Source organism: Salmo trutta, chromosome 20 (assembly GCF_901001165.1).
Source record: "Salmo trutta chromosome 20, fSalTru1.1, whole genome shotgun sequence".
NCBI lineage: Eukaryota > Metazoa > Chordata > Actinopteri > Salmoniformes > Salmonidae > Salmo > Salmo trutta.
Genome location: NC_042976.1, coordinates 10,955,945 through 10,979,449, shown reverse-complemented (window position 1 = coordinate 10,979,449; position 23,505 = coordinate 10,955,945). Strand labels below are relative to the sequence as shown.

General features: G+C 44.8%; 1 pseudogene; it reads right to left on the bottom strand.

Moving 5' to 3' along the window:
• Window positions 1–2,875: 2,875 nt before the first annotated feature.
• LOC115156289 (kinesin heavy chain-like) overlaps window positions 2,876–23,505 on the bottom strand; it is a 54,069-nt pseudogene continuing 33,439 nt past the window's right edge.

Below are 23,505 nucleotides of genomic sequence, written 5' to 3'. Positions count from 1 at the left end.
GCTTCCATCTGGCCACTCTACCATAAAGGCCTGATTGGTGGAGTGCTGCAGAGATGGTTGTGCTTCTGGAAGGTTCTCCCATCTCCACAAAGGAACTCTGGAGCTGTCAGAGTGACCATCGGGTTCTTGGTCACCTCCCTGATCAAGGCCCTTCTCCCCCGATTGGTCAGTTTGGCCGGGCGGCCAGCTCTAGGAAGAGTCTTGGTGGTTCCAAACTTCTTTCATTTAAGAATGATGGAGGCCACTGTGTTTTTGGGGACCTTCAATGCTGCAAAAAAAAATTTGGTAGCCTTCCCCAGATCTGTGCCACGACACAATCCTGTCTCGGAGCTCTACGGAAAATTCCTTCAACCTCAAGGCTTTGTTTTTGCTCTGACATGCACTGTCAACTGTGGGACCTTTATATAGACAGGTGTGAGCCTTTCCAAATCATGTCCAATCGATTGAATTTACCACAGGTGGACTCCAATCAAGTTGTAGAAACATCTCAAGGATGAGTTTCTGTACAGCACTTTGTGATATCAGTTGATGTAAGAAGGGCTATATAAATACATTTGATTTGATGATCAATGGAAACAGGATGCACCTGAGCTCAATTTCGAGTTTCATAGCAAAGGGTCTGAATACTTATGTAAATAAGGTATTTCTTTTTCTATTTTTAATATATTTGCCAAAAATTCTAAAAACCAGTTTTCGCTTTGTCATTATGGGTTATTGTGTGTAGATTAAAATGAATTTAATCAATTTTAGAATAAGGCTGTAACATAACAAAATGTGGAAAAAGTCAAGGGGTCTGAATACTTTCCGAATGCACTGTAAATATATATTTTACATTTTATTTAGAATATAAAGTAATAACTTGTTCTTGTCTATAACTGTTCTGTACTTTGTCATGCATTTGTATGTAGTTTGTAGAGTGATGAAACGATCGTCGTAGAAAGTAGACGAAGGTGCAGCGTGTTCAGTGCTCATGAAAAAATATTTAATTTAACTAAGAACACTAAAGTAAACAATAAACAAAGAAACACGAACGTCACGTTCTGCAGGCTTTACAGAGCTGTGCAAAAACAAGATCCCACACAGGAGGAGAGAAAAGGGCTGCCTAAGTATGATTCCTAATCAGAGACAACGATAGACAGCTGCCTCTGACTAGGAACCATACTCGGCTCAACACAAAGAAATAGAACACATAGATTGGCATAGAATGCCCACCCCACATCACACCCTGACCTAACCCCAAAAAAGGGAAAATAAACGGCTATCTAAGATCAGGGCGTGACAGCACAACCCCCCCCCCCCCCCCAAAGGTGCGGAAACCTGAACCTATAGGGGAGGGTCCAAGTGGGCATCTACTCTTGGCGGCGGCTCTGGTTTGGGGCGTAGCCCCCACTCCGCCCGCTGATCCCTCCATTCTTGTGTCTCCGGAGGAACCAGACCGTGGATCATCGCCGGAGGCTCAGAACTGGAACTCCCTGCTGGAGGTTCCGGACTGCAGGCCGTCTCAGGAGGTTCCGGACTGCAGGCCGTCTCAGGAGGTTCCGGACTGCAGGCCGTCGCCGGAAGCTCTGGACTGGGAACTGTCGCCGGAAGCTCTGGACTGGGAACTGTCGCCGGAAGCTCTGGACTGGGAACTCTCGCCGGAAGCTCTGGACTGGGAACTGTCGCCCGAAGCTCTGGACTGGGAACTGTCGCCCGAAGCTCTGGACTGGGAACTGTCGCCGGAAGCTCTGGACTGGGAACTCTCGCCGGAAGCTCTGGACTGGGAACTGTCGCCGGAAGCTCTGGACTGGGAACTGTCGCCGGAAGCACTGGACTGGGCAGACGCACTGAAGGCCTAGTGCGTGGAGCCGGGACAGGTGGCACCAGACCCCCCCCAAAAAATGTTCTTGGGGTTTCTGTAGCCTTCCTTCCCGACTTCGTAGCTGTCCCTCCTTCGCTGCTTCCGCCTGCTTCCCTGGCAGGCTCTTTTCTCCTGCCACTATTCAAAAGTCCACTGGTCCTCCCCACGCTGCTTGGTCATATTGAGGTGGGATCTTCTGTAACGATCGTCGTAGAAAGTAGACCAAGGTGCAGCGTGTTCAGTGCTCATGAAAAAATATTTAATTTAACTAAGAACACTAAAGCAAACAAACAAAGAACCACGAACGTCACGTTCTGCAGGCTTTACAGAGCTGTGCAAAAACAAGATCCCACACAGGAGGGAAAAGGGCTGCCTAAAAAAGGGCTGTATGATTCCTAATCAGAGACAACGATAGACAGCTGCCTCTGATTTAGGAACCGCACTCGGCTCAACACAAAGAAATAGAACACATAGACTGGCATAGAATGCCCACCCCACATCACACCCTGACCTAACCCCAAAAAAGGGAAAATAAACAGCAATCTAAGGTCAGGGCGTGACAGATGTAGCTAATGGGGACCATAATAAACTAAAGGCAAAATGTTCACTTCTGTTCTCAGGACATTTAAAATAGCTCAGCTTTACCGGTCAGGAAACTTATGGCTCCATTCCCAGAACCAATCGGGAAACCAAGACTTTCATGGAACCAAATGTGCTATCTGGGTAAGGTGGAGATTCAGCAAATATGAACTGCCCTTTTTACAATTCCTCACAAAACTAATCAGGTTAGTTTGAAATCATCTTTTAGCTTTTTCCATTTCAATGGAGCCAGGCAGTCACGGTCATCAAGCTCTGAGAAAACAAGGAACAACCAATATTTTATAGCGGTTCATAGGAATAGTTATTACTTGGTCATAAATAGTGCAACATTCCGTGGTTTCTTGACATATTCATTAGATATCAATAAAACATGATAAGAAGGTTAATTTCCTAGGTCAACCTTTATACTGCTGACAGAGAAAGTCATAATACCCCTTTATCTCTCACAACTTTATTTGCAATGATCATTTTTGCATATAACTGACCAGACATCGCATGTATTTATGTAAATAAATGTCACATTCCATCTTAGTGCTTGTTTGTCAGATTTCCAGTTCTAAGATCAGATGTGATAAAACCTCTTCACAACATGACGCAGAAACGGGGCCAGTATAAAGCTTGGTGTTGCAAGTGAGCCTCACATGCTAGGATCTATATAAGGGTTATGATGCGCACCATATGATCAAAGACATGGGTCTTCTGCAATGTTACTGAAAATGTAGTCTCTAGATTTAAAGAGATAATACATCTGGTAAATGTAGTCTCTAGATTTAAAGAGATAATACATCTGGTAAATGTAGTCTCTAGATTTAAAGAGATAATACATCTGGTAAATGTAGTCTCTAGATTTAAAGAGATAATACATCTGGTAAATGTAATCTCTAGATTTAAAGAGATAATACCTCTGGTAAATGTAATCTTTAGATTTAAAGAGATAATACCTCTGGTAAATGTAGTCTCTAGATTTAAAGAGATAATACCTCTGGTAAATGTAATCTCTAGATTTAAAGAGAATCTAATCTGGTAAATGTAACACTGTAATTTCATTAAGGTATGTTATTGTGTAAAGCAACATATACAGAATTTTACACTTTTACTAAATCACATTCTTTCCATTCTATTTCAGTTAGGTTATATAAAGTTATGCTATACAAAAATACAAGCAACAATATTTCGTAACATTCATGTGCAAAATGTATCTTATTTGTGACATACTGTGGATGAAGTATTCATAAATTGACTTTGACAGAGCTAAGCGCCAGATTCCATGTCTTTCATTGATCGTCTCCCAAAGTTCTCCCTAATCCAACGGGAATGAGGCATGCTGTTCCTGCCTGTGTCCAGTCAGTCAATTTCTTCTTCCTGGTCCATGTGGAATCCCAAACAGTGAACACCTGACTAGTGTTGCCAGGACAATGAGTAATCCAGGGAATGTTCTGCAGAACATTTAAAGTCTCCCGGTTCAAGACTCTTTCGGCATGCTCAGGGCAGGGCTGGGTGAGGAAACAGTCTCATGGTCTTTACAGTAGTTTATGACTGTGGCAGGGCAGGGCCGGGCGAGGAAACAGTCTCATGGTCTTTACAGTAGTTTATGACTGTGGCAGGGCAGGGCTGGGTGAAGAAACATTAGTTTAGGGCTCTGGAAGAGGTTGGGTGAGGAAACAAGGGCTCTGGAAGGGGCTGGGTGAGGAAACAGTAGTGTAGGGCAGGGCTGGGTGAGGAAACAGTAGTGTAGGACAGGGCTGGGCAGGGTGAGGAAACAGTAGTGTAGGGCAGGGCTGGGTGAGGAAACAGTAGTGTAGGGCAGGGCTGGGTGAGGAAACATTAATTTAGGGCTCTGGAAGGGGCTGGGTGAGGAAACAGTAGTGTAGGGCTGGGCTGGGTGAGGAAACAGTAGTGTAGGGCAGGGCTGGGTGAGGAAACAGTAGTGTAGGGCAGGGCTGGGTGAGGAAACATTCATTTAGGGCTCTGGAAGGGGCTGGGTGAGGAAACAGTAGTGTAGGGCAGGGCTGGGTGAGGAAACAGTAGTGTAGGGCTGGGCTGGTTGAGGAAACATTAATTTAGGGCTCTGGAAGGGGCTGGTTGAGGAAACAGTAGTGTAGGGCAGGGCTGGGTGAGGAAACAGTAGTGTGGGGCAGGGCTGGGCAGGGTGAGGAAACATTAATTTAGGGCTCTGGAAGGGGCTGGTTGAGGAAACAGTAGTGTAGGGCAGGGCTGGGCAGGGTGAGGAAACAGTAGTGTAGGGCAGGGCTGGGCTGGTTGAGGAAACATTAATTTAGGGCTCTGGAAGGGGCTGGTTGAGGAAACAGTAGTGTAGGGCAGGGCTGGGCTGGGTGAGGAAACAGTAGTGTAGGGCAGGGCTGGGCTGGGTGAGGAAACAGTAGTGTAGGGCAGGGCTGGGCTGGGTGAGGAAACAGTAGTGTAGGGCAGGGCTGGGCTGGGTGAGGAAACAGTAGTGTAGGGCAGGGCTGGGCTGGGTGAGGAAACAGTAGTGTAGGGCAGGGCTGGGCTGGGTGAGGAAACAGTAGTGTAGGGCAGGGCTGGGCTGGGTGAGGAAACAGTAGTGTAGGGCAGGGCTGGGTGAGGAAACATTCATTTAGGGCTCTGGGAGGGGCTGGGTGAGGAAACAGTAGTTTCCACTAGCCAGCAAACTACAGTAACTCTATGCATCTGCAGTCCGATGCTCTGCATCCAGTTCTGTAGATCCACTGACCATTGTTATTGGTCCTCTGGCCAATTCTATTGGTTCCATGGATGTTTTTCTCCAGTTCCATTGGCTTATGTAGATCCAACCAGTGTCATCGGTGGTCATTGGTAAACCAAGCATCAGTCATTATGACACTGCTGTAGTCCTTTGTGATTGATCGATCCATGTGACATCTTTATCACAGATTACCATCAGACTTGTAAAAACACACATCCTCCATGTTCAGAGGAACATGTTGGTCTGGTCCAGTCTGGTCTCCTCTATATGGACCTGGTCTGAGGGACATGTTGGTCTGGTCCAGTCTGGTCCCCTCTATATGGACCTGGTCTGAGGGACATGTTGGTCTGGTCCAGTCTGGTCTCCTCTATAGGGACCTGGTCTGAGGGACATGTTGGTCTGGTCCGGTCTGGTCCCCTCTATAGGGACCTGGTCTGAGGGACATGTTGGTCTGGTCCAGTCTGGTCCCCTCTATAGGGACCTGGTCTGAGGGACATGTTGGTCTGGTCCAGACTGGTCTCTTCTATAGGGACCTGGTCTGAGGGACATGTTGGTCTGGTCCAGTCTGGTCCCCTCTATAGAGACCTGGTCTGAGGGACATGTTGGTCTGGTCCAGTCTGGTCCCCTCTATAGGGACCTGGTCTGAGGTACATGTTGGTCTGGTCCAGACTGGTCCCCTCTAGGGACCTGGTCTGAGGGACATGTTGGTCTGGTCCAGTCTGGTCCAGTCTGGTCTCCTCTATAGGGACCTGGTCTGAGGGACATGTTGGTCTGGTCCAGTCTGGTCCCCTCTATAGGGACCTGGTCTGAGGGACATGTTGGTCTGGTCCAGTCTGGTCCCCTCTATAGGGACCTGGTCTGAGGGACATGTTGGTCTGGTCCAGACTGGTCTCCTCTATAGGGACCTGGTCTGAGGGACATGTTGGTCTGGTCCAGTCTGGTCCCCTCTATAGGGACCTGGTCTGAGGGACATGTTGGTCTGGTCCAGTCTGGTCTCCTCTATAGGGACCTGGTTCTGAGGGACATGTTGGTCTGGTCCAGTCTGGTACAGTCTGGTCCACTCTATAGGGACCTGGTCTGAGGGACATGTTGGTCTGGTCCAGTCTGGTCTCCTCTATAGGGACCTGGTTCTGAGGGACATGTTGGTCTGGTCCAGTCTGGTCCAGTCTGGTCCCCTCTATAGGGACCTGGTCTGAGGGACATGTTGGTCTGGTCCAGTCTGGTCTCCTCTATAGGGACCTGGTCTGAGGGACATGTTGGTCTGGTCCAGTCTGGTCTCCTCTATAGGGACCTGGTTCTGAGGGACATGTTGGTCTGGTCCAGTCTGGTCCCCTCTATAGGGACCTGGTCTGAGGGACATGTTGGTCTGGTCCAGTCTGGTCTCCTCTATAGGGACCTGGTCTGAGGGACATGTTGGTCTGGTCCAGTCTGGTCCCCTCTATAGGGACCTGGTCTGAGGGACATGTTGGTCTGGTCCAGTCTGGTCCCCTCTATAGGGACCTGGTCTGAGGGACATGTTGGTCTGGTCCAGTCTGGTCCCCTCTATAGGGACCTGGTCTGAGGGACATGTTGGTCTGGTCCAGTCTGGTCCCCTCTATAGGGACCTGGTCTGAGGGACAGTAGTTTCACAGTAGGACCAGCCTGGTCAGCCCCAGCCCCAGAGTGGACAGTAACTTCAGCCAGCAGCAGCTGCACATCGTCCTAACAGGAGTCTGGGATGGGGCTGAGCTGTAGGCCTGCTGCCTCATGGAAAACACAGCATTGGTGTGGTTGGTAGGGACCTCCACGTTGCAGATCATACCCTCACAGCAAGACACACACTCCTACAGGAGAACAAGGACAGGGAGAGGAGAGAAGAGAGAGAGCGGAGGAGTGAATGACAACAAATTCAAAACACAAGGGCAGCAGTAATGGCAAATACTTTTTAGATGATTCACAAATGAGACTGAGTAGATAATAGTTCGTGTTTTACTGTGTGTGGGGGGGTTTAGGTGATTTACTGTGTGTGTGGGGGGGTTTAGGTGATTTACTGTGTGTGTGGGGGGGTTTAGGTGATTTACTGTGTGTGTGGGGGGGTTTAGGTGATTTACTGTGTGTGGGGGGGGGGGGTTTGGGGGATTTACTGTGTGTGTGGAGGGGTTTAGGTGATTTACTGTGTGTGTGGGGGGGGGGGTTTAGGTGATTTACTGTGTGTGGGGGGGGGGGGTTGGGGGATTTACTGTGTGTGTGGAGGGGTTTAGGTGATTTACTTTGTGTGTGGGGGGGTTTAGGTGATTTACTGTGTGTGTGGGGGGGTTTAGGTGTATGGACTTACAGTGTGACCCGTGTCTCTGTGGTGTCTACAGCCAGACGTATGACACTCCTCACGAGCAGCACACTTCTTGGACACAAACTTGGTCTTGCCGTGACTGGTGAAGTGGTGCACTGTCATACAGAACTGGCTATCTGAGGAAAGGATGACCAGTAAATATACATTACTCAACTGGTTAGCTGGTTCTGTCGTGCATTGCCTATAACTGCATAATCATAAGCTATTATAATAGTGTAACAGCAACAACAACAATGGTTATTAAGTACTTGTTAGCCCCATCAGCAATGCCAATGAGAAACAATAAAGACATGTATAATATCTGACAGTATCTATGTGTAACAACAGAAGGAACTCACTCGGTGGACACCACTTGTCCTCAGCCCAGCGGTTGCAGGTGTAGTTGTCCGCAGCTCTCTCACAGGTGAAGCACTTGAAGCTCTTAGGGAATGGAGTGGCTGTAAAGAGATGTTTTCACTCAAATTCCTCCTGTTCAAACTTCTCTTTTGATGGATATAAATGTTACTTCAGGTAGTTGACGTCATTGTTCAAGAAATTACATCATTTCAACCAGTAAGCAGAAACGCACCTTCCACAGGAGGTTTGACATTGTAGAAGTTGATGCGATGAGATTTAACCTGGTCACATATTGCCACCAGTGCCAGGAGATGGACAGCGGTGGTGAATGACATCTTCACAGTCCCTCTAGCAGTAACCTTCAACACAGACACAGAATCAGGATGGCTATTTTAGTCAGGGATTCTAGTTAGTCATACTTGTGAAGCATTGGATGTGATCTAGAACCAGGAGGGGCGGAATGGAGACGAAGAGAGAAAGGTGTGACTAGAAGGAGTAGTTCATATCGAGACGAACATGAATAAAGAACAGTTGACCCTCTGAGACATTGAGAAGGTGGATAAACACGGTATTGAATAACTCCATGCTGAGGGATCAAGCCTCTGAGCTGAAGGGTAGGACTCCAGAGAGCTATTGAATGGCTCTGTTCTTTATCAGGTCTCGGGACCTCCATCCTTTGAACCTTGACCTCTGGTCAGGTAACCTGGGTTACAGGTGAGTGGGGCGGGGTAATCAGAGATCAGGAGTCACGGCTCAGGGAGCACACTGGGATCCGCAGAGTCCATAGAGGGGATAAAGAGACGGATCCCTCCCTGTACAGCTGATATTTGAGCAGGCAATGGAGAGTAACCTACAGGCCCTTATAGGGACCTCTGGGGCCACTTATGCGAGGAGCCAAGAGCAATCAACAGCTGCTCTTTTGGGACCTTTTGATGAACAGAGCAAACAGGCTGAATCTTGGCTGAACATGTTGTTAATATCACATTATTATTATCAAAGTTGTAATCAAGCATCATTAATGTAACGGTAGTTGTAAGTACCAAAGGCAGGCAAAACAGAAGAGTGGAGAGGACAAAGCACAAAGCAGCGTCAACTGAACACGAGCCTTGTGTCACGTTAAATACTAGCAGCATATTATTGAGATTCTGATTAAAATTAACATTAAAATGACAAATTGGAGGCATTTGAACATAGAGAAAGTCTAGCAGCACATTATTGGGATTCTGATAATATTATGTTGAAATGCCTCCAATTTGTCATCTTAGATCAAAGAGACAAGTCTTTTAGAGACAAAAGTGTCTGCAGGGAGTTGGTCGCAGGATGAACCCCAAGGCACATGATTCAAATATCCAATAAGTTGATTAAATCAACCAAAGGAATTGATTCTACATTGTCTCAAGTCACAATCTTTAGGCCCTCTCTCATCTCCAACTGTCCTCAGTCCCAGACTAGAAATTCACTCTCAAAGGAGAAATGCTGAGTCAGAGTTGAGAAAACACACCTTTTGGCATTTCCAAATCACAAGCGGTTGAGTCATCACTCTGAAATGATTACTTAATAACTATAACATTATGGAACTATATTGCAATGCCTTTAGAGTTAAAAAATGCTGACAGTCCGTCATGTATTATTTGTCAAGTAACGATGCCAATGAAAAACAAGATAAAACAAAGCCCATTTTCCCAGAGGCGATACGTTTTCAGACGACACCCATTTCCTCCTCCTGCCTGGTGGTGCAGTAGAGGCTGGTGTTGATTCAATCACTTCCTGTGTCTAGGCCGACACCTCAAAAACAAATAGACCCAAGTCACCCAAAAACTATTACCATTTTATAACCATTCTACAACACAAGACAGTTTCTTTCAGGTTAGCATAGAGCAGCGATTCTTAATTAAAGTATGGGTCACTACCCACCTGTTAGTCGCGACGTAAATGTATAAATACTTCATTTCTGCAGTTTTCTTGAAGATCACTGAGCGACCCACACGCTGCAGCGCTGTGGTTCAAGCCACCGACGTGTTACTCCGGTCGCCATCACTCACCGCTCAAATGAAATGGACTCATGACAGCCACAAGGTCTGACTGAGCTCAACCGTCATGAAACGCAAATACAGCGATGACTTTTTGTCTCTTCATACAAACTTTGAGAAATAACGAGGAGCGCCCACAGTGTGTTTTGTGTGGGGAAGTGCTTAGTAATGTGTCTCTAAAAACGAACAAATGAATTTAAACGACACGTCCTGACCAAACATCCACAACATGACGGTAAACCCAGGGAGTTATTTCAGAACAGGGCAGAATGCTTCAGGAAACACTGCTTCGAAAGTGGAAAAGTCAGTCAACTAGCAAGGCATTGTTGTCATTTTATAACAGGCGATGATAAGCAGAAATAAGGGAGTACTATATCTCATAGTAGTAGATGTGAGTTTCTCTCTCAAACAATCCCCTAGCCTTGTAACGTTACACAGCTAACGTTAATAACTAACGTTAGCCAAAAAGCAAGCCAACTAGCTACTGATAGTAGTGCAACCATAAGAAACAGAACAGATGAAGATGAAAAATGATCAGGCCTACTGTACATTTTACTGTAGAAATTATTGTTGAAAACAAGTCTAGGTTGGAACTGTTGCTGTTACAAATATTAATATGTATTCTGAACTGGAATAAACTGATTGAAGCAAGATGCTTTTTGAGACAAACACTCACACATTTCTGGGTTGATCATCTGAAGCAGGAAGCGGTCTCCTGCCTGACTGAGAAAGCAGTAGATGTTCTGATCCAGTTTGACACCACCATACCTATGCAAGTCAGGGTTCTGAAGTACAGAAACAGTGTCATTGCTGAGCATCACCTCAGTGTTGCACTGTCTAAAGCAGAGCCCAGAATAGACCTGCTTGTTGAAAACGTCAACCAGACACGATCAATAAGTTTATTCCAGTTCAGAATAAAAAATATGTATTTTAAGAGCAACAGTTCCAACCTAGACTTTCTATCATCAATAATGTATACAGTAAGATGTACAGTAGGCCAGATCATTAAAAAAAATCTGTACTGTTACTTAGGGTTGCACGATCAAAAAGCCTGTGTGTGTGTGTGTTCTGTTATTCATCTGTGTGATGTGATCAATCTGTTTATTCCAGTTCAGAATGAAATTATTTATTGTATTTTAACAGCAACAGTTCCAACCTAGACAGGTATGTAAGAGTGTTTTTAATGAGGAAAAATAAACATGAAAATATATTTATGGGTATTTCATTGTTATTTGTTTTTGTCTATATTGCTTTTTTTTTTAGGCATAAAGGCAATGAAATGTTCTGATATTTACGCATAGTTGCATGTTTTCCTAAACTTGGGTCCCAGGAAAACACAGAATTTCTCATTTGCGTCCCAGGCTGAAAAGGTTTAAGAACCCCTGGCATAGAGACACAGATTCAACTGCACTGACAAGTCTTATGTTTTTTTTAATTTTTCAGTCAAATTTGTAATGATTAGCTAATTAAAGTAGCATTGATTGCTAAACCAAGCACACAGACTGATTAGAGAAGTAGTAAGTGTAATCCTTCCTTAAAAAGACAGTTCACTACGCCAGGCGGTGAAGACAGTTCACTACGCCAGGCGGTGAAGACAGTTCACTACGCCAGGCGGTGAAGACAGTTCACTACGCCAGGCGGTGAAGACAGTTCACTACGCCAGGCGGTGAAGACAGTTCACTACGCCAGGCGGTGAAGACAGTTCACTACGCCAGGCGGTGAAGACAGTTCACTACGCCAGGCGGTGAATATAGCCAAAATGACATGCTAATTAAAACATGAACAGTAGCCTTACCTTAGGTTCAAATTAAGTGAAACCTTATCCACATGTATGTATCCACAGAGAAAAAGTAAGAGCCTTATTTAACCGATCTTTCCGGTCAGGTTGAGTGTGACAAGATAGACCCCTGGTTTACTAGAAGCACTAGGAAGTAATTTAATTCCCTGCCACCCCCTCCTTAAATCAGAGTCCCAAGAGGTCAGCGACCCTCAACTTGCTGACACTGCAGCAATGTGATTGGACAACAGATTGGGGGAACTATGGGAACAGTCACTATCTATCAGGAGTGTGTCAGCTAGTCTGCCTGCCAGCCCACCTCATTACCAATCACACCACACACACACACACACACACACACACACACACACACACACACACACACACACACACACGGAGAGCAAACTCCAAAATACCCCTTATCTAGTGAGTTTGTCCATCAAGCAGCTAAAGGCAGCCCAGATAAAACATGTGCCTGGGAGAGAGATGAGTCATATCATGACAAGTCATTTTCTCCTTCACAAAGCTTAGCCAGGTGGAATCATGGGAAGAGTTGACAGGTTAGTGCATCGATGTACCTGTTACTGAGTCACAGTCTCTAGTATTGAACAGTTAATTCTGTTGCGGCCTCCTGTGACCTATCAGTTCGGTACTGATGCTCAGTCTCGAAACATCTTAGCATACCGGTAAGTCATTCATCTGCTACACACTCCCCATTATCAAACACTTGATTGGAAACAGTATCATTGATAAGACAGTTTGTGCTCTTTGGAAATGACTAGGTTCTCTCTGGTTTCAGTACTAACTACAAAACATCACCTTCCTTGAACCCGATTTCCCTCCTCCTCTATTCCCTTATTCCTCTCCTCCTTTAGGAAATCAGCAGGTCTTTCCCCTGAAGGTCACTGGGATCAGTGTAGGAATCTAGTTCCCATGATAAGGAAGGAAAGGAGTCTGAAATGGGAACAATCCACTTCCAAGCAGGGGTCTAGACATTTTTAAGAGGGGTTTTAACCACTTCCAGAGTTCTGAGTTCCGGTGAAGATCAGCTATGTCTGGAAAACACATTCCAATGGAGCGGTGCACCTGACTGGCTTACTCAGTTAACCAACCAGCACCTGGTTCTGATAACCCAGTACATGTGGGGAGAGAGGACAACGCAGCACAGCAGCCTTTTTCCGCCCAGCTTTTAATTTAAGCCCCTCGGCTTTCTTCACTGAGTCAGGTTGCAAATTGCCCCTGTGCATGCAAACTGCTAAGGATTTTTATTCTCCATGTTGGTTACCATGAGAAGCTCATATTGTATTTAAGGCAGTTGGCTTTCTGGTGAATTCCTCAGTGAATGGCCACGGTCACACTAAAATCTTTGCAGTATGTTGAGTGTTGACCCAGGAGATATGCATGCAATAACTTTTTTTCAATGATATAGTATCGATTTTTTTTATATCTGTGTCCATATTGTCCATGCGTTTCTAGTAGATAGACAATATGGTTCAAGAAAAAAATAGCCTAATTAATGAAAAAAGCATCTAAATCAACAACGGCATTATTTTAAATGACCTCTACAACTCGTCCAGCTATTGACTTTTTTCACAACTGCCACCAAAACACTGCCAACAAATACATACTGACATAGTAGTAAAAAAAAGAAAAGTGTGTAAAAGAAAAAACAAGGATATTTCATGCGGAAACCCTCATATTATACACCAAATGGTATTCACTAAGTTGATGGTTTATATTTAGGATAATTTCCAGCTTTGCCATTCTATTTTTTATTATTTAATTATTTCATATATTTCACGTGATAAGGGAGATAATTTCACGTGATAAGAGATCATTACAGACACCTGTGATAATCTGAAGTACCCAAAATGGCCACTAGATGTCTTGTGATAGAGTACAGTGAGGGAAAAAAGTATTTGATTCCCTGCTGATTTTGTACATTTGCCCACTGACAAAGAAATGATCAGTCTATCATTTTAATGGTAGGTTTATTTGAACAGTGAGAGACAGAATAACAACCAAAAATCCAGAAAAACGCATGTCAAAAATATTATAAATTGATTTGCATTTTAATGAGGGAAATAAGTATTTGACCCCCTCTCAATCAGAAAGATTTCTGGCTCCCAGGTGTCTTTTATACAGGTAACGAGCTGAGATTAGGAGCACACTCTTAAAGGGAGTGCTCCTAATCTCAGCTTGTTACCTGTATAAAAGACACCTGTCCACAGAAGCAATCAATCAATCAGATTCCAAACTCTCCACCATGGCCAAGACCAAAGTGCTCTCCAAGGATGTCAGGGACACGATTGTAGATCTACACAAGGCTGGAATGGGCTATAAGACCATCACCAAGCAGCTTGGTGAGAAGGTGACAACAGTTGGTGCGATTATTCGCAAATGGAAGAAACACAAAACAACTGTCAATATCCCTCGGCCTGGGGCTCCATGCAAGATCTCACCTCGTGGAGTTGCAATGATCATGAGAACGGTGAGGAATCAGCCCAGAACTACATGGGAGGATCTTGTCAATGATCTCAAGGCAGCTGGGACCATAGTCACCAAGAAAACAATTGGTAACACACTACGCCATGAAGGACTGAAATCCTGCAGCGCCCGCAAGGTCCCCCTGCTCAAGAAAGCACATGTACATGCACGTCTGAAGTTTGCCAATGAACATCTGAATGATTCAGAGGACAACTGGGTGAAAGTGTTGTGGTCAGATGAGACCAAAATGGAGCTCTTTGGCAGCAACTCAACTTGCCGTGTTTGGAGGAGGAGGAATGCTGCCTATGACCCCAAGAACACCATCCCCACCGTCAAACATGGAGGTGGAAACATTATGCTTTGGGGGTGTTTTTCTGCTAAGGGGACAGGACAACTTCACCGCATCAAAGGGACGATGGACGGGGCCATGTACCGTCAAATCTTGGGTGAGAACATCCTTCCCTTAGCCAGGGCATTGAAAATGGGTCGTGGATGGGTATTCCAGCATGACAATGACCCAAAACACATGGCCAAGGCAACAAAGGAGTGGCTCAAGAAGAAGCACATTAAGGTCCTGGAGTGGCCTAGCCAGTCTCCAGACCTTAATCCCATAGAAAGTCTGTGGAGGGAACTGAAGGTTTGAGTTGCCAAACGTCAGCCTTGAAACCTTAATGACTTGGAGAAGATATGGAAAGAGGAGTGGGACAAAATCCCTCCTGAGATGTGTGCAAACCTGGTGGCCAACTACAAGAAACGTCTGACCTCTGTGATTGCCAACAAGGGTTTTGCCACCAAGTACTAAGTCATGTTTTGCAGAGGGGTCAAATACTTATTTCCCTCATTAAAATGCAAATCATTTTATAACATTTTTTACATGCGTTTTTCTGGATTTTTTTGTTGTTATTCTGTCTCACACTGTTCAAATAAACCTGACATTAAAATTATAGACGGATCATTTCTTTGTCAGTGGGCAAACGTACAAAATCAGCAGGGGATCAAATACTGTTTTCCCTCACTGTACATAAAATCCCTTAAAGCTGCAATATGTAACTTCTGGGGCGACCCAACCAAATTCACATAGAAATGAGTGTTACAGATCTGTCATTCTCATTGAAAGCAATGAGAAAGGAACTGGTACATCTGTTCTAGGTGCGCTATTTCTATGCTTCCCGGTTTTTAAGTTTAGTTTTTGCGTTTTATACTTTCAGTTATGTACACCAGCTTCAAACAGCGGAAAATACAATATTTTTTTGTTATGAAAAATATATTTCACAGCGGTTTAGACAGAACAGTAAATTCTTTACACTATACTTGATCGTTTTGTCACATAAACAAAAATGTGGCAAACTATTAGAATTTTAGCAACCAGGAAATGGCGGAGCGATTTCTGCATAGTGCATCTATAAAGAAACCAAAGTTCTAAAAGTTAATTGGTAAACTTCGAAAGTTTCCAGTAATATACCCTCCCTTTGCAACCCTAGATATGACCATTCAATTAAAGTAATGTAAATCATAGACAATAAATCCCAACTGTGACAGCTTCTATAAGTCATTTTAAATGGTTGATAGCATAGGGGGCAAGGGAACGGAGAGTGTAATCCGATAAGGAAACGATCAAAGCCATCACCCACTAACGACTCCTACTAGTGCCCCACAGCTCCCTCAAGGCTGACACACTAAACTCAGGGGCGATAGCACAACACACAGTGTTGTTAAAGTGCCTCCCGTCAGGGAAGTTGACTGCATATTGTGAAGAGGCATACAGTGCAATACGTAATTTAGGCATATGTCTAAATGAACAGAACATTCCCCAAATCCCCCATCATCAAGACAATGTTCTCACAGACTAAAAAGACACTTCAATGTAAATAACCATACCTGCATGTCCATAAATACCATTACCATCTAGGTTAAGCAGGTTTCCAGGACTGTCAAACAAATATGGTGCTTTGGTTTACTTGAAATATGGTGGCTGGTTTACTTTAAATAGCTGCTCAGTTTACTTTAAACATGGTGCCTGGTTTACTTGAAATATGGTGCCTCGTTTACTTGAAATATGGTGCCTGGTTTACTTGAAATATGGTGGCTGGTTTACTTGAAATAGCTGCTCAGTTTACTTTAAACATGGTGACTGGTTTACTTGAAACATGGTGCCTGGTTTACTTGAAATATGGTGCCTGGTTTACTTGAAATATGGTGCCTGGTTTACTTGAAATATGGTGCCTGGTTTACTTTAAACATGGTGCCTGGTTTACTTTAAACATGGTGCCTGGTTTACTTTAAACATGGTGCCTGGTTTACTTTAAACATGGTGCCTGGTTTACTTTAAATATGGTGCCTGTTTTTTTCTGACTGTTTATGGTGGCTGTCTCAATTAAACAGAGGTTTGTGGAGTGGTGACCGTCTACTCAGACCAGCTACAACAAGGAAAAAACAAGTACAGAGACTGCTGAGACAAAAATCTTCAGGCAGCTTTACACTGAAATGTTTCAGCCATTTTCTGTATAGTGTTACACCCTACCAGTTTGGAAAGCCCTGGGCCAATCCAAAATTACAGATTTATAGCTTTGTTTTTGTTAAACGTACAGAGGTAGAGAGACGGGGAGTCGAGTCATGACAGGGACTGTATGTAGGTGGACACACCAGTCACTAGTGTCAGCATGGCTTGACAGCGTGACAATGCTCAGTGACGCCTCGAGGGTTGTGGGTACCTCAATGGACACGGAATACAATGTGCGTCCTTATTTTTAGCTGCAGCTGATTCTGGGGGAGGAAAATTGGAGAAAGGCTTGAGTCATGGATTCAGAGGTGTTGTAGAACAGGATGTTGGTAACAAGCTGCTGATTCAGGGACAGTTCTGCCTTCTGTTTTTTTTTAACACAACCTATACAATAGCTATATTTTCTTAGACCCTTTTTAGACCCACTTTCTCAGTTGTGACATTACCCACTGCCTGCCTTGTGACAAGAGACAACGAAATGGGGGGATGGGGGGGTTCTGGCTGCATCAGGTCTGCAGAAAGAGAGAGAGCTTCCATCAGCACCTTCCTGACCTGGCACAAAAACCATCAAGTCTAGAGAGAAACCATCACCTCTACAGAGAGAAACCATCACGTCTATAGAGAGAAACCATCACGTCTACAGAGAGAAACCATCACGTCTACAGGGAGAAACCATCACGTCTACAGAGAGAAACCATCACGTCTACAGAGAGAAACCATCACGTCTACAGAGAGAAACCATCACGTCTACAGAGAGAAACCATCACGTCTATAGAGAGAAACCATCACGTCTATAGAGAGAAACCATCACGTCTACAGAAAGAAACCATCACGTCTACAGAGAGAAACCATCACGTCTATAGAGAGAAACCACCACGCCTACAGAGAGAAACCATCACGTCTATAGAGAGAAACCATCACGTCTATAGGGAGAAACCATCACGTCTACAGAGAGAAACCATCACGTCTAGAGAGAAACCATCACGTCTACAGAGAGAAACCATCACGTCTACAGAGAGAAACCATCACGTCTATAGGAGAAACCATCACGTCTACAGAGAGAAACCACCACGTCTACAGAGAGAAACCATCACGTCTATAGAGAGAAACCACCACGTCTACAGAGAGAAACCATCCCGTCTACAGAGAGAAACCATCACGTCTATAGAGAGAAACCACCACGTCTATAGAGAGAAACCATCACGTCTATAGAGAGAAACCATCACGTCTATAGAGAGAAACCATCACGTCTATAGAGAGAAACCATCACGTCTACAGAGAGAAACCATCACGTCTATAGAGAGAAACCATCACGTCTACAGAGAGAAACCATCACGTCTATAGAGAGAAACCATCACGTCTATAGAGAGAAACCATCACGTCTATAGAGAGAAACCACCACGTCTACAGAGAGAAACCATCACGTCTATAGAGAGAAACCATCACGTCTATAGAGAGAAACCATCACGTCTATAGAGAGAAACCATCGCTGAGAAGTCCTGCCGACAAGAATGTGTTGGCTTTTAGAATCCCCTATTTGGAAGTAGAGAGAGGGGCTCGGGTTACTGTGTGTGTGTGCGTGCGTGCGTGTGTGTGTATGGAGAGCAGCAGACTTGTTGAGCCTGTCGCAAAGACTCAAAAGAGATGCACGTTTTCCCTCCCTGTATCATTTCCCTGGAAGGAATTCCAATAATGCCAATAGTTATAAAAGTTGACCTATAGAATACGATCCCAAACAAATAAAAACGTTGCAGAATGCCCAGAAGGACAACAGAGATGAGAAGCAGAGTGAGGAACATCAACGTAAGGAGCATGCCAACCTAGAAATAACAGAATTACCTGAGATATCCTGATACAATCTTCAGTCAGAGTGTTTCTCTCGGTCTTCAGTCTTCTTTTACATAAAAAAGAGAAGGAGAGGTGGTGAGAAAAGTATCCCCAGTCTTCTCCCGACACTGTCTGCTCTAAACAAGTTCCCGAGCGTGGTTTTAAACTTCTCCCCGTCTCTGTTCTCGTCTTCTCCCGACACTGTCTGCTCTAAAGAAGTTCCCGAGCGTGGTTTTAAACTTCTCCCCGTCTCTGTTCTCGTCTTCTCCCGACACTGTCTGCTCTAAACCAGTTCCCGAGCGTGGTTTTAAACATCTCCCCGTCTCTGTTCTCGTCTTCTCCCGACACTGTCTGCTCTAAAGAAGTTCCCGAGCGTGGTTTTAAACTTCTCCCCGTCTCTGTTCTCGTCTTCTCCCGACACTGTCTGCTCTAAACCAGTTCCCGAGCGTGGTTTTAAACTTCTCCCCGTCTCTGTTCTCGTCTTCTCCCGACACTGTCTGCTCTAAACAAGTTCCCGAGCGTGGTTTTAAACATCTCCCCGTCTCTGTTCTCGTCTTCTCCCGACACTGTCTGCTCTAAACAAGTTCCCGAGCGTGGTTTTAAACATCTCCCCGTCTCTGTTCTCGTCTTCTCCCGACACTGTCTGCTCTAAACCAGTTCCCGAGCGTGGTTTTAAACTTCTCCCCGTCTCTGTTCTCGTCTTCTCCCGACACTGTCTGCTCTAAACAAGTTCCCGAGCGTGGTTTTAAACATCTCCCCGTCTCTGTTCTCGTCTTCTCCCGACACTGTCTGCTCTAAACCAGTTCCCGAGCGTGGTTTTAAACATCTCCCCGTCTCTGTTCTCGTCTTCTCCCGACACTGTCTGCTCTAAACCAGTTCCCGAGCGTGGTTTTAAACTTCTCCCCGTCTCTGTTCTCGTCTTCTCCCGACACTGTCTGCTCTAAACAAGTTCCCGAGCGTGGTTTTAAACATCTCCCCGTCTCTGTTCTCGTCTTCTCCCGACACGGTCTGCTCTAAACCAGTTCCCGAGCGTGGTTTTAAACATCTCCCCGTCTCTGTTCTCGTCTTCTCCCGACACTGTCTGCTCTAAACAAGTTCCCGAGCGTGGTTTTAAACATCTCCCCGTCTCTGTTCTCGTCTTCTCCCGACACGGTCTGCTCTAAACCAGTTCCCGAGCGTGGTTTTAAACATCTCCCCGTCTCTGTTCTCGTCTTCTCCCGACACTGTCTGCTCTAAACCAGTTCCCGAGCGTGGTTTTAAACATCTCCCCGTCTCTGTTCTCGTCTTCTCCCGACACTGTCTGCTCTAAACAAGTTCCCGAGCGTGGTTTTAAACATCTCCCCGTCTCTGTTCTCGTCTTCTCCCAACACTGTCTGCTCTAAACAAGTACCCGAGCGTGGTTTTAAACATCTCCCCGTCTCTGTTCTCGTCTTCTCCCGACACTGACGCTTCACTGTGGATCATCCTCCATTACAGGAAGTGACTGAGGGGCCTTTCACAAACCCCTCAGGCCTAAGCACCTATAAAACCAAAGGGTCCTTTACTTCAGCCTTTACTGCTCTTTTGTGTGTGGGTCATTCTCCCTCTTGTTTGACAATACCAGGCGGTCAGAGCACAGGCAGGCACAGGGGTTGTAAAGCACTCAGGCTCTGTAGACAACCCTCTGATCAACACCAGGGTCTTAGTAATGGCCATTGTGAGCTACAGGGCCAGAAGTCTCACCTGCTGTGGATGGCCTAGCAAGTCTAGAATGGAGGTTGACCTCCCGTCGGTAGGCCTATAGCCTGGGCTGAACGCTTTTAGTAATGACTATTTGAGGAACAACTTGCAGAGGGATTGGCTACATTTTAAAGCAAGTCAGGAAATTGCATTAACAATACCTTATCCTTATGGAAATCACTGTAGATGGTGTTCTAACAGAACACCTGTATTTTCTTCATTTGCTATGTGCTCTCTAAAGTTTAGCCATCAGATTAGTCGGCAATATGCAGGTTAAACTATGTTGGTTCACATGACTGGGCTCCCGAGTGGCGCAGCGGTCTAAGGCACTGCATCTCAGTGCTAGAACTGTCACTACAGACCCTGGTTCGATTCTGGGCTGTATCACAACGGGACGTGATTGGGAGTCCCATAGGACGGTGCACAATTGTGTTAGGGTTTGGCCGGGGGTAGGCCGTCATTGTAAATAAGAATTTGTTCTTAACAGACTTGCCTAGTTTAATAAAGGTAAAAAAATAAATAACTGGTCTCCTTTACGGAATATCCTGAAGACAGAGGATTACAGTAAACAAAGCCAGTGAAGTGTGAAAAAGGACTTAAGAGAATAGCTGGGAGCAAAGCACTCATCTAGCCTCAAAGGCTGCTCAGAAATCTATGGTATGTCTGTGGTCGGTCAGTCAAAAAACGCTGTTGGGAAGAATGTGAACTTTCATCTTTCTTTTTTTACTTTTTCTCTCTAAAATCAGATTATATCAGTCAAGATCTCATCTATAGTTCTCTCTGAAAGCTTTGAAATGCTAATAAAACAAACACAGAGCCTAAACTAGTCCAGGTGGATGGAGTTTAGTGCCTTTTTACTGCCTGGTAATGGCCATATAAAAGCTACCCTAAGTGTTCTGCACGGGACTCCAACACAACGTTAACACAACCATCCGATTAGAGTCAACCATTAGCTAGGAGGTACAGCATTTATTTAGCCATTTTACAGCAGGATGTTCATCAGTTTTGACATATATTTGGACATTTCTGAACTTTGCCTTTGACTATGAAGGCTGATACTAAAACTGTGTGTTATATACATTGCATGTTATATTTAAGCAATAAGGTACGAGGGGGTGTGGTATATGGCCAATATACCATGGTTAAGGGTTGTTCTTATTCACGACGCAACGCAGAGTGCCTGGATGCAGCTCTTAGCCGTGGTACGTTGGCCATATATCACAAACCTCTGAGGTGCCTTATTGCTATTACAAACTGGTTACTAACTTAATTAGAGCTGTAAAAATAAATGTTTTGTCATACCCATGGTATACGGTCTGATATACCACGGCTGTCAGCCAATCAGCTTTCAGGGCTTGAACCACCCAGTTTATAATTAAGCAATAAGGCACGAGGGGGTGTGGTATATGGCCAATATACCACGGCTAAGAGCTGTTCTTATGCATGACAACGCAGAGTGCCTGGATACAGCCCTTAGCCATGGTATATTGACCATGTACTGTACCACAAACCCCCAAGGTGCCTTATTGCTATTATAAGCTGGTTACCAACAAAATTAGTAAAAAGTACTTGTCATACCCGTGGTATATGGTCTAATATACCACGGCTTTCAGCCAATCAGCATGCAGGGCTCGAACCACTCGGTTTATAGTCGGTAGTTTCCTGTCCTACATTGTTTTACAATGACAACAAAAACATGGCGGGAGATGAAAAGACTGGGGGAATCACCTTGGTACTAAATTTGTGCTAGTCCATTCATTTAACCTAGAAAATGGCTTATTGGCGTGCCAGAGACAGCCCTCTCATTAAACACAGCCCCAGGGGGAACAGGTCGACGGTACAGTCTCAAACCAACACTTAAAGCTACCTTGCCTTCCCCCTGGCCATTTCAGGTGGGTATACAGTGATACAGTGGAGGACGTGAGGTGATGAATTGAGGTAATAAATTGGCGAGGGTAATGTGTGGTTGTTATCTGACCTCGTCTTTTCATGCCTCAGTGAGAGGCGAGGGGTGGAGCAGAGCAAAGGGGAGGATCCTGATTGTTTGCCCCTTGGATATAGGTTTTGTTTTCCTGCGTGCTGAATCTTGGGTCATGCTGGTTCTGAATGACGTTCCAGAAAAAGAGCGGGAAAGAAAACACCCTTCTACTGTTAAGTGATTCATTCCGGTTGCATCATGTTAAAGATGTCACGTTCTAGATATAAGCCAAACATGGCAGCTTCTAGTTGTGCTGTCGACAGTGCAGAAACTCCATCTTATGTGGAATATATTGGCAATGGAATCATTTGTGTAGCTCTCAAAGACATTCTAAAGGGGGATATTGAAGACAGAAATGCAACATTGTTGCATATGAATAAATTGTCTTGCATTAGCCTAATAAACGTCTAGCAGTCTCATTCAATGGGCAAAGAATAGGAAATGGTTTGAAGACGCATAAAATGAATCTGACTATGACCGAGGGTGTGTTTAATTCACTTATCCCTCAAAGTGAACTGGGGAGAGAGATGCTCCTCCTCCTGAAAAGTAAGGGATCCATATAAACAGGTTCATCCGTTTCAGATGCCTGACCAATTATGGCTAACTTAAGCAAAACATACAACTCTATGCTAACAGAATGACGGTTTGTGCTGTTTGTGCTGTCATTCTGTCACCAAACTTTGCATCTCCACTGTTCTTCAGTGGAAATTGTTAAAAGTAGTCCTTGGGCATAGAGTTTAACTTTGCAATCATTGATTTTTGTTTGACATACATTTTAAAGTGAGTCTCAGCATCACTGTGGAATTACCCATCTCACATTTCATTCTTATCTCTGAAATAGACAGCCAACTTTTCCTTGTGTATCGTTTTCAACTGGAGAAATGTCTAAAGTAACTGCCAATCCAACATGCTTTAGGATTACTTGAGTAATGTGTATCCCAGCCTAGCTGATCGTCAAACAGTAGTCTACACAGCCCAGACTTTCCCCAAATCCAGGAAACACAACACTAATCTGCACACTCCAAATCCAGGAAACATACCACTAATCTGCACACTCCAAATCCAGGAAACATACCACTAATCTGCACACTCCAAACCCAGGAAACACAACACTAATCTGCACACTCCAAATCCAGGAAACACAACACTAATCTGCACACTCCGAATGCAGGAAACACAACACTAATCTGCATACTCCAAACCCAGGAAACACAACACTAATCTGCACACTCCAAACCCAGGAAACACAACACTAATCTGCACACTCCAAATCCAGGAAACACAACACTAATCTGCACACTCCGAATGCAGGAAACACAACACTAATCTGCATACTCCAAACCCAGGAAACACAACACTAATCTGCACACTCCAAATC